Source organism: Neopsephotus bourkii, unplaced genomic scaffold, assembly GCF_033783945.1.
Source record: "Neopsephotus bourkii isolate Nb327-2 ecotype Australia unplaced genomic scaffold, CSIRO-AGI_Nbou_v1 NB_740, whole genome shotgun sequence".
Classification (NCBI taxonomy): Eukaryota; Metazoa; Chordata; class Aves; order Psittaciformes; family Psittacidae; genus Neopsephotus; species Neopsephotus bourkii.
The window spans coordinates 1,552,876-1,565,516 of NW_026901238.1; the positions used below are offsets into that span (position 1 = coordinate 1,552,876).

Here is a 12,641-nt window from a genome sequence, read left to right on the forward strand (position 1 = left end):
ACATAATCCTGTGCCAGATACTAACAAGACTCAAGAACATTGAGTCTCTCACCTATTGGTACAGAGATGCAACAGAGCTTTTGGACAATTAGAACAACAATCTATCTGTATCACTTATTAAACAATACTATTATTTATTTCCCTCCTGTATGAGATGGTCTTCATCTGTCCTTGGCTGTGAACCCTGCAAATACGGCTCTATGCATGAAGACCACTTTCAGTGCCTGTAGAAGAAGAGATGTGTTGTAAGCTGATCTTGCAGCTCCTCAAACTCACACATTGCCTGCTTGTGTGCAGCTGGATCCTGTGCCAGATGCTGGAAGAGGCAGAGTGGCTTGGCTCTTTGTAAGGCTGGTGGGCAAGATGATCTCCTCAGGAATATTCTCCTTGCCGAATAAGTAGTTGAGTCATTTCTCTCCAAGCAGCAGCACAGGTACCTCATGATGTGACCCAGTCGCAGCAGGAAATGTGTCCTGCGCCAGCCTGACAGGTGTGGTGGTCAGGAGGGGCATCACCACTGTCTTCAAGATATAGCTGGAAAAGCCTGTGCCCACCAGCATGCAGGTGCAGAGTTGCAGGCAGTTGAGCAATTTTTAGTCTGTGGTCTGTTTGAACATCCACCAGAATACCTTCACCTCTGCCACAGCGCAGCTCAATGTTCATGTTGTGCTTGGTGTCAAGATAGCCTCCCTAGCCTCATGATGTCTGAGTCACCTTGTTGCCCACCAAACATCATCTCAATGATCAGGGTTCTCCTAGAGACACCTGTAATTGGCACTTTGCAGGAGCAGCAGGCTGGAGGGCAGCACATTCAGAAGGTCATAACGTAAATGTAAAGGACACACATTTTCCTTGCTTTCCCTCACCAGATTCTGGAACCAGCAGGAAGTTTTCTACACATCTAGATAGGGGCTGGTGCAGAGGGTATGTAGGAGGCTGGGCACCTGATTCTTCCTCAGTTCCTCCTTGGGGTCATAGAAGCACAGCATGTGCCTCACCATCTCTTCTGTAGTGCATGTGCACTCCACCGCCACACAGACACAGGACTTGTTTGCCATGGTGCACAGCTGCAGGCAGAAGGTATGCCCACAGAGGGGCTTCAGGCACACAAGCAGGTAGCAGACAGTGTCATCCTTCTGGGGGACTCCAGCGATCAACGGTGGTGCCCACCCCAATTGCTGGTCTTGTGTGTTACACATGAGATTTGTTGGTGTCTTTGCACAGGGGAAAGCTCCCAGAAGGAATGGACTCTCTGAAATAGGGAGGGTGGTCACTGTCCAGGTTTATTGTTCATGTTCAGAAACCTGTATCTGTATCACTTACTAAACAACTGTGTTCTTTGGCAAATAAATTTAGTTTTCATGTAGTGCAAACACAGTTCTTTTCCTAAACTGACTCAGAATAAGCATTTTCAAGAGATGCAGGTGGTTCCGGAAAACAAAGTAGGTGCCGTAAAGAATGGCAAACATTACAGTGGATAAACTCAGAATAGTAAAAAATAAATAAACAAATAATTAAATAAAGAGAAGCACTGTTTGGTAGCAAAATTCCAGATTTCAATTCCGCTGGAGCATTTCTGCAGATTTAAAGCTTACATTCAGAATACCCCTATACACACATACCACCTCCATCAAAATTCTTGTGAAAACCCTGCTGCAAAACATAAATGCAAACAATAGAAACAGCGCAGACTGGGTGTGGCAACTTTCAGATGATGTGCAACACAAAAATGGAGCATTGCCAGCCCTGTTATTTGAACAGTGCTGCTCTGGGCACCTGTGGGGAGCATCTTCTGGCTAAGGTGAGAGATGAGGGAACAATAGCATTGTGCATGCAAGTGGGACTGCTGGATGCAGCAAACATGAACTCCCTTATTGCTCATAACCTTTTAGTGATGGGGGAAAAAAAATTAACAACACTATTGTTGTCTTTCAAGTTGAATATAAAGCACAGCAGAGAAATCTATTTTAGGAATACCAAGAAACCCCACGGCATTTTAGGAAAATGATCAGAAGAAGAAAATACCTGTAAAAATGACATGTCTTAGGTTTCTGTATTACAGCAGCCCAGTTGTTGAAGATCACAGTGAATATATCCACAAAGGACTGTATCTTAGATACTGCTAATCAGCATCACAATCTTAATCCTTGTAACAGCATTTGAAACTGGAATTGCCTCTGCAACTTGAAGAAGAGCTTTATTTCTTTCTTCTCACCTTCTCAGCTCATTTTCATTCAAAGTGGTGGAGGCTGCAAACTACGACTTCCTCTTGAACTGAGCCTTTGAACTGTGTTCCCCAGACTATTGCCAATGTGATAAAACATCAGCAGAGGTGAGCTGTCGTGCTGGATGATGACTACTGACTGATAACCTGTTCACAAGCAAGAGTATCCTCCAGTTGGTTTATCCCAGCCTGTACTCATTAAAACTAAAAGTCTGGCAAGAGCAAGTAGAAAAAAGACAAGTATATTATAAGATTTTGCACAAGTTATTTTAATTTGCATGAGAAGGGTATGAACACCTGAGCTATTTCAATATGCAGATCCTTTTGGGAGTTCAGCAGACCTGGAAATTAACGTTTTAATACATTTAGAAAAAAAAAGCAAAAAATACACACCTGACATACTACGCTGGTAGCTCTCAAGAGTCTTCATTCATGGTCCCACTTCTGACACAATTCCCCCCTTGCTTCCATCTCTAGGCTCATGACACTCTCCAACCTGACCTTGAACACCCCTGGGGTTTGGGCAGCTACAGCTTCTCTGGGCAACTTATGTCAGTGTTCCACCACCCTCACAAGGAAGAATTTCTTTCTAACATCGAACTTAAATCACCCCTTTTTCAGTTTAAAGCCATTCCCCCTTGTCCTATCCCTACGTGCCCATGTCAAAAGTCCCTCTCCTGCTTTTTTGTAGGCCCTGTCTAGGTATTGGGAAGTATATGGGGATGATGTTTGCAGTAGCTAAATTTATGTAGAGGCATCCAACTCTGAACACTTACACATAATTACGTATGACTTGGTAAGTGTGTACGTAACTGAGGAAGACACAAGAATGAGATTGCTTTTTCAGTAGCATAAAGACCATGAAAATCTGCTGTCCTGACTTTTTTTGGCCTGACTTCCTTTATATTTATTCACATGGAAACCTCATTAAAACATCATATGGTGGTGCTGTTTCCCATAATGTCAGGCAACCAAAGGAGAAAGGGATTTTTTCAGTGGGGAATAGACATATTGCCCATAAATACATTAGGACTTCTAGCAGGAAAACATATATTACATGACAACATGTAATACATTTAGCTAGTGCCTGATTTGTGATGAGCAAAACCTTATACTCTGTTTCTGCTTTCTTTGTCTTTCTGTTCTTTGTAAGACAACAAGCTTTCCACAATGCTTACGGTCATTTCAAAAAAGATATATATAATAATAAAAGCAAAGAAGGCAGAATTACATTATTTAGGGTGAAAATGTGAGAATAATTCTGCTAGTCACGTTCTTGTTATGGAGATAAGATTTTCACACTTCCCTGTTACAACATAATCATGCAGTTCTCCTGGATTTGTTTTTCTGCCCCATGTTTTGTTTCGAAACTGTCATTCTTATCTTCCACCTCTCATTCACTGCCAAAAAATCAATTCCTTCTCCTCTTCTGTTGTTCCTCAGCTGGTGATGTAGCTTCTGTTGTTATTGGGTTTTCTCTTCTGAGTTTAGGAAGTAGTGTGTAAGAATAATCTTGCAACCAATTCAATAGTTATTTTATTACTTAGGATCCAATTGCATTTATCTTGAAAAAAATGAAAAAAATCTACCAAGATATTACATTTAGATATCTGTATGGCACAGCATTGGCCAGTATAGTCCTGCTCATCTGCTGTTTGAATCTTAGAAAACGTAGTTCAAACAGGAAACTGTGAAATACCAGTGAAGCACAACTGTCTGAAGGGACTCTAAGGGTCTATTCATAAGTCACAACTTATGCTAAATAGTTGAAAAATTAATAAAGTTTTTGCCTATATTTTTATCAATATTATTTGTGGTTTGTTGGCCAAATAAAGAAACAAATTTCCTGAGAAGTTCCAGAGTTAATTTTGTAGGCCTTTTTTATGCTCTGATCAGAAGTGTCAACTGTGAATATATTCCCACCAATTTCTTACAGTGTATGTTCCTGTAGAATGATGCTAAACTCTAATTCCATTTTCCATTCAAGTCCTTGAGAAACTCTCATTTTTACAAATTCGACGTTACTCTTCTGTACTTTACTAGTGAAGAAAATGAAAACATAACAATAAGAAACCCTGGCTTTATACTTCATGCTTAAGTTTTTCATGGAATCTATACCAACATTATGAAGGAGCGCCCCTAACTATTCCAAGGAAAATCATTTTAATTTTGGGTTTAGATTTTATAGTTATTTTGAAAACAGAATTGCTTAAAACTGCATTTGGAGTGCAATTAGAAATCTCATTTCTACAAGCCTCAAAACAAAATTTCTAAAAAACCACTTAGGTCTGTGTTAGTGTTTGAGGCCAGACTGAGCAGCGCCTTGGGTGACATGTTCTAGGGTGAGGCAATCACCCAGAATTGCCAGTACTGCAAGGCACCAAAGAGCAGGACTGTCCAGGCCACATGGCTCTGCTCCCGGCTCCTATGGTCCTCACACTTCTGCTCCAGCTCCTGCAGCAGCCAAGCCATCTCCTGGCTCAGCTGCTCCGAATGCTGATGCGTGGGGTTATGTGTGGGTTCATCCGGCTCACCAGCGAACACATGCACATTCAAAATGAGATGCTGCACAGCCCACACAAGGAAGTTTGTGACAGCCATGGTCTGCAAGAAAGAGAAGGAACTCAGCAGTGCTCAGAAGGAAGGAGGGAAGCAGGGAGGGACGTGGCAGCATGGGGAGCAGGGAAGGGAGGCCCACAGAGCTGGGGACAGGCAGGAGAGGGGATGAAGCAGCTGGGAGCCTGCGCCCAGGCCTGAAGGCAGTAGCAGCGTGCCATACCCAAGCAGCTCGAAGCCAGGGCCTCGACCCCCCAGCCCCAGTATTACAAAGTTTTAATATTGCAAAGCCTTAATACTGCAAAGCCCCATCACCAATATGTGAAAACAACACTGTGTCTCTCACAAATCTGTCCTTTATTTCCCTCCTGTATGAGGTGTTCATATACCCCCGGCTGTGAACTCTGCAAACACAGCCTTGTGCAGGAAGGCCACTTTTACTGCCTGTAGAAATACTGTATTGAAAGCAGATCTTGCAGCTCCTAAAGCTCACACATTGCCCGCTTGTGGGCAGCTGGATCATGTACCAGGTGCTGCAAGAAACTGAGTGGTGCAGCTGTTTGCAATGCTTGGGGCAAGGTGATCTCCTCACACACGTGCTTATTACCAATGAAGAAGTGGTCTTCTCCAAGCAGAGGGCCAGGTACCACACGATTTCATCCAGCTGTTCCAGGAAACAGCTCCTGCTCCAGCCTGCCAGGGCCATGGTATTCAGGAGGTACACCACCACTGTCTTCAGGATATGGGAGGAAAGAAAGGCCAGTGGCCACCACAAAGCAGGTACAGAGTTGCAGGCAGCTGAGGTGGCAGCTGTCACCTGAGACCAGCCCGGCCATTAGCCAGAGGAACTTTACCTCTGCCACAACGTAGCTCAGTGACCATGTTGGGCTGGGGGAGAAGAAAGCCTCTGTAGTTTGGCTTCTCACAAAGATGTCCGAGTCACCTTGCTGCACGCCAAACACCATCTCAGTGAGCAAGGTTCTCCCAGAGATATCTCTAAACTGCAGTTTGCAGAAGCAGGCGGAGGGCAGCACCTTCATATTGTAGTGATGTGACTGAGGCACCAACCCCCAGGAAGACTTCAGCAGGTCCTAGAACTAGGCTGGTGTGGGACTGTCAGGTATCTGAGACTGGACTTAAATATTTCACTGACAAATGATACATGCTAGAGAGTGGGGCTATACATCATCAGAAAATTTCAGATGTCTGTGTTTCTGTGCCTGAGACCTACCTTTAGTCCACAAACCATGCAGTCCAGCCTTTGGTCCAAAACTGGGTAGTGTTTCCCCTTTGCACCCCACTGGTGCTTGTTTTCTCACCTCCATCAGACTTCCAAACAAACATTTCCACGTCTCTTCTGAAATATTCAGTTTGATCCTCAGCCTGGATGCAACTATGCATCAGCTTGTTTCCTTAAGCCAGCAGCCTTTAATTTATTACTGGAACAATTTAGCAAAGTCACCAGTGAATTCTCCAGTCTGTTATTCTGATTTTCTAAACCTGTTTTGCTCCATCCTGTATTCATTAGAGCTCCAGCAGCCTGTGCTATGTGAAAGGACAAACTGTAAGACTTCAGTGCTCAACACAGATTTTATAAGCCATACATCTGAACTTTTGCCAGGTTTTGAAACTCTTTTGATTTTGCCCATGAGTGTTACAGCTTCTTTTCTGCTTATACCTGTCAGTCTCTTGCTCTCTAGTGTTTGTCAATAAGATCCTAGTCTGTAATTCAATTTAACCACTTTGAAAAGAGGGGGAAAAAAAAAAAAAACCAACAAAGAAAATGGAAGTAAAATGCCAAATAATAGAAAACCATTCAATGAAAAAGATAATGGAACTTTAATTTTCCTTTTTAATAGAATGAAGAAAACAGATTTTAAAATGTTAATTTTTATGGTAACTCATTACAGGTGGTTTGTTTTTAACCCAGCTCTTTTCGTAACCTAGAGAACATAATGCTGTGCCAGATACTAACAAGACTCAAGAACATTGAGTTTCTCACCTGTTGATACAGAGATGCAATGCAGCTTTTGGACAACTGGAACAACAATCTATATCACTTACGAAACAACTGTGTTCTTTGGTAGATAAATTTAATTTTTATGTAGTATAAGCACAGTTCTTTACCTAAACTGCCTCAGAATAAGCATTTTCAAGAGAACAGCTGGTTCCAGAAAACAAAGTAAGTGCAGTAAAGAATGGCACAACTACACAGCAAGGTAGATCTGTATTACCTGGAGATATCTTGTCACCATCATCATCATCATGGCTTGACTTCGCGAACGAAGATTTGGGAAGGGCATTTACCCACGCTTACTACAAGCGCGCTGATGACTAAGAAGGCCAATGTGGGATAGGCAAATCCGGCTACAAAAAGCACAGCAGAAGGTCTCCTTGGGTGGAACAGGTGGGACACGATTCTTCCTGCGTTGTCTTTTCTCCTCGAGACTAGTTCTTCGTGAACTCTCAAAGGAGTCAGCGGCATTATGTATGGTGTGCCTCCAAGTCTCCCGATTGGAGGCCAAGGTGGACCACTGATGGTAGTATCTTGTCACATCAAGCCAGTTAATACGCTCAAAAAAACCAAAATTAACTTCTTTTTTGTCTGCTGCCAAAAGACAGGAGGACCAATGTCCAGCTTGCTCTGTGTTCAAATTTTAGAAAACAATTATTAATTAAATGCTGTTTAAATTCATAATAATTAACTGTTACTAAACACTGTTCTGACATAAAACCCTCAGCTTCATCATCTTATAGTTGTTCAGATAGCACACAGAGGGACTTTGAAATCTTCAGCTTTCTTTTGCTTCTTAAACCTTGAGATTAAAGCAAACCCTGAATCCCTCTACCACAGAGAAGAGCGAGGTCTTTGCCATGGGTAACATGCAGTATCAGGATACTTGCATAGGAGTCAGACTGTGTTTTAGTGTGAGACAGCGATGCCCTCCATCCAGATGCCACCAGTGTTTTCGTTATGCCCCTTTAGGGGGATTTTTAGGGTAATGAAGACCACTTTTTGGATGGCTATGAGCAGAGAAATACATATTTTTGCATTGCAAATATTTAAATCAATTAAGCTGAAATCCTACAGCAGGAACTGGGTTCAGCTGTTAACAGAACCCCAAGCCGTAGAAAAACTATGGGCTTTCCTCCTCTTTCTCCTTTTCTAGAGCAGATAAATGGATCCCCTTGAATCTGTGTGCTGGAAAGATGTAGGGAGACACTCTGTGAGATCCAGAATCTGCAACAGATCTCTGAGTAATTGATTTTTTATTATGTCTAAAGCTGGCCTTAAGTATGCATCTATCTGATTTTGTGAGAAAAAATGGGTACATGCCTTAGTTAGCCTGTATGTAGGGACTAAGGAGGCTTAAAAGTGTGTACACAGGCTAAGCCATCCAACATAGGAACACAAAAGACTGGCTGCTTATTCTGACCACGAAAAAAATAAAAATGCTTTGCTGATGAAATATACATAGGGTTCAGCTGAAATCCGAGTCTCTGCGGGGGTCCAGATAGGAATTTTGGCATTAAAGGGAACAGAATGTTAGGTGGGCAGAACGCCTCCTTGCCACACCCATTCAGGCCTCCAGTGTTTATGCTGCAGGACACATTCCTTTATGTCTTCAATGTCTGTAAGTGCACTTGAGGGATTAATTCAACTGAGAGATGCCATATTTCTGGACTAGTACAGAAAAGTAATTTTCTTTATTAAAAATGTTCCCTTTTAACCTTCCAAGATAGTTCTGCAGCCGCCACCTCAAGGCACCAGCATTGCTTTCACCACCGCTCCTTGCAAATGAATGCAGTGCTGCCCTGTGACAATAATGCATCTGCAAGTGATTCAAGGAGATTTTTTGCTGCCAGTGGTTTGAATACCAAAGGAATATTGGGTGGGGAATATAAAAAAAAGACTGCATTAGTTAAAAGGAGCTATTCTACAAATCTGATCTGAGTTTTCACTGATTTCAATGGGCTTCCATTAATGTCTTGCATTTTTATACACTTATATGACCTCTTCCATGCCCGTCAGCAGTACCACCACTCCCAACAGTTGCAAAAACTGGCTGCATCCGGGGAATATTTTTTATTGTTAGGGAGATCCTGCTTTCCACTCCCCTCCACATTCTGCTTACTAGCTGGCTTAATTGTCCTATTGTCTCTGTAGACTCTGAATAATTATCTTCATTATGGCATCTCAATGGCTGTGGATATTATCTACTACTGTGGACACTGTCTACTATTTGGACTTCAGTAAAGCATTTGGCACTGTCTCCCATGGCATTCTCCTGGAAAAATTAGCTGCTCATGGCCTGGATAGGTGGATTCTTTGCTGGGTTGGAAACTGGCTGGATGGCCAAGCCTAAAGAGCGGTGGTAAATAGTATCACATCTCATTGGTGACCGGTCACTAGTGGTGTCCCTCAGAGCTCAGTGTTAGGGCCAGAGCTGCTTAACAGCTTCACTGATGAACTGGATGAGGGGATCGAGCGCACCCTCTGTACCTTTGCTGACAACACCACGCTGGCTGATTGACAGCGGGCTGCGCCGGGAGGCACGGCACCTCCCTGAGAGGGTAAAACCCGCCCCAGGGAGAGAGGCACTCAGGGTGTGGTGTGACTGTTGGTGCCGGCAGCGCGAGCGGGCAGCGAGTGGGATGGTGAGCACTCGCCGTATGACCAGGGCTCTGTCTGGGAGTTCTGCCTTGGGTGCCCCGGAGGTGGCCAGCGTAGGCACCCAGACAGAGCCGATGAGAGGGGAGGCTGCAGTGCAGAGCCCGGGGTGTAGAGAGTGCCTGCACTGCTCTGGTGAGGGGAGGGTGCACAATGGGCAGGGCTACACTCGGGGCTCCCTGGTGGAGGTCCTCCTGCAGCAGGTGCCTGAGCTGCGGGATGCTATAAATAGGCTGAAAGATGTCAGGGAAGCTGAGAGGAAGCTATGTTAAAAAATGTCAACATTTAAAGTTTTAATTGGGAGTAAACTAAACATTTGCATCAGTCTAAACATGCATACACAAACACAACCTCATTTTTGTGTATTTTTTTCTTGCTGTTTGTAATACATTTCAAGCTATTCATGTTTTCTCTGGAATATGGTTTTTCTTTGTTTAATATAAGCTTTAGAAACCCTTATTGCCTGGCAGTGAGTAAAAAGACTCCAGAGCCTTTAGCAGGGTCGAGATCTGCTCCCACAGCAGGCAGGCTGCTTCATAGACCTCTCATGTACTGGGTATGCACTGTTGCTGGCTAATACAAAAGGAGAAATAAGCTTTAAAAATCATTCTCACCCTATTCTACACATCCTTAAAGCTGGCATAGCTGGAGGGGAAGATTTTTTTTCCATGTGATTTATCACAGAATACTGTGCACAGCAGATAGCCCGTGTTTTGCTTTGTATTCAGTTTCTGTGGGTTTGAGAGAAAACAGAGGAGACCTGTGTGTCATGAACACGATGAGAAGGATGGATAAGCTCTCTATGCTCTTGTGGGATTGCAGCAGGGTGCTATATTTGATTTGTTTAAAGCAAGTGTTTTGATTGTGCTGAGGCATGTTGGGGAGGCTGGAGGTCTCAGTAGCTTCCCTGCTCCTCAGGGTAACAAGCAACAAAACCAACACCAACAAGAAAAGTTGCAAATACTGCCTTGTTAGCAGACCAAGATGAGGGCTGGCGATAGGTAAAGCATGTTAGACGGATAGTCTCCTGCCAAAAGGTTAAGGGGAAATCTGCATTTAGATGGAGTATGAAGGTGACACAGGCAGTTCTTGGGCTGGAAGGACAGACTCACTGGCAAAGATTCTCCCAGGGTAATATTGCGCCAGAAATGCAGGTTACAGAGTCATTCTTCACTTTCATATGCTGTGTTTCTACCAGCCTGGCCCAATCTTGCTGTGAAAACTGTAGTAGAATGTAGCCAGGAGATGCTCTGTTCAGGAAAGAGAAAAGTCGCACACAGTGCACAGCTTTTTGCACAACTTGGTCTCAGGACACTGGATGATAAAAACTGACATGAGTTTAAGAATCAACTTGGCAATTTCATAAAAGAATATACATCTGTCTATGAATTTGCATTAAGAGCAGAAATATCAAGGAATCACTCAGATTGCTTCATGTTTGCCCCTGCCAATACCCATCTCCAAGCTGGCTCCCACATGCAGTACTCTCTTGCAGACATCAGCCCAGCTATATGTGCTACCTCTGCCAGGTTTCCACAAGTGAAACATTGAGATGTGCCATGTAGAACAGAAGGAAGGAGTGAATCCCGCTGCACCCCAAAAACATGGCATGCCTTACGCAGTGTCACAAAAGCCTTAATATCTCCCTAGTGAATTACAATAGTTTATGAGTTTAAGCCTATAACTTCATAGGGGTGTTCCTCTGTCCTTTTGCTTTTTATACTCCTTTAGACCTTTAAATGGTGAACAGGAGCATGCCTGACCATTTAGGAATTCTAGAGTGAGCTTCAGACACCCCATCAGGAGTTTGTCTATATGGGAACATCCCAACCATGCAATCCTTCCTCATGTCCACATGGAGTTAAAGGGTTTCACCTTGCTTGATGTGGTTGTGTTGCCCAGTGCTCGTGGCTGTCTGTATCAGATCTTTATAGCATCAGTAAATAGTTGTTTGCTTTGCAGTGGCATTTCTTGCTCATTCAAGGTTTAGGTCATGTTCTTCCCAGGGCCCGTATAATTCAGTAGAGGAAACAAACCAGTAACAGAAGGCAAAGACTCAGGTAAATACATCACTGCCAAGCTCATGGGAGCATAAAGGAAGTTAAACACAGTCACAGCATTGCCAATACTGATGGTGAACTTTTGAACTAGGAGATGCTGTGAGCAGTTGCCAAATACTCCTACCGCTGCATCATCTTTGCAATTGCTCTGAGCTTTGGCTCATTTCAGCCCCTTTTATGTCAAGCCAGTTAAATACTGTTGGGTTTTTTTGATCTAATGTATGTCACCTACAGGAAACGAGATTTAGTTTGGATGCCTCATCAGTTTATCTGTTGTGGAAGCTCATGAAGTTGTGGGCATATCATTTTGCCTTGTGTTTGGATGGATGACAGCTCCTCGCCTATTGAGCTACTGCAGATATTGAAGAATGTCTTACAAGACTGTATGAGCAACCACCAAAAGCCTGTAGCAAAAATAAAAAAAAAATTAAAAAATCTGCATAAATGGATGGGTTTTTTTTTTTCATTTTCTTGTTATTATTTTTAAATATCACTATTTATTTTCAAAAATACAGCATAATTAGGAAGTTAATAAAGTTATTGCAATGACTGCCCAAAGAATCCAACTGCCATGTGTCCTTAGAAGCAAAATCAAAGGAGTTTCTTATAAATGTAGAACACAGGGAGCACAATGATTGATGCCTGTAGTTAATATTTTCCAAATCCTGTTATAAATGAAAGCAGTCCCTTGTTGTTGAGATAAAAAAAGAACAATTTCAAACTCCTGAAATTTTCTATCAGATTTTACGTTAAAAGCTTTCTGTGAACACAGAATGGTTAAAAGCTTGCTGTAAATGGCAGATGCCATTAAAGAAGTGTCATTATATTTTTAGCTTTTATGAAAGACAGCATTATATAAAAAAAAAAAACCTTTCAGCCGAGGATAAGAAGAATTAAATACTGATTATTTTTTTTATGTAAAAATCCTTTAAATTCATATGGCATTGTATTATATTCCAACACATGCTTTTACAAAACTTAATACAAGTGTGTTTCATACTCTGCAGTGATTTACAAGTCCTACTGTAATAGAGAATAAAATACAGCTTTCAATAATACAAATAGAAAATTATCACTTTTGCTACTTTTTGCTTGAATACACACTTTTGCTTAAAATGCTACTGAAATG

General features: G+C 42.5%; 1 pseudogene; it reads right to left on the bottom strand.

Annotated features, from left to right (window-relative positions):
* Window positions 1–217: 217 nt before the first annotated feature.
* LOC133212837 (inositol 1,4,5-trisphosphate receptor-interacting protein-like 1) lies at window positions 218–4,825 on the bottom strand (annotated as a pseudogene).
* Between the last annotated feature and the right edge of the window lie 7,816 nt (window positions 4,826–12,641).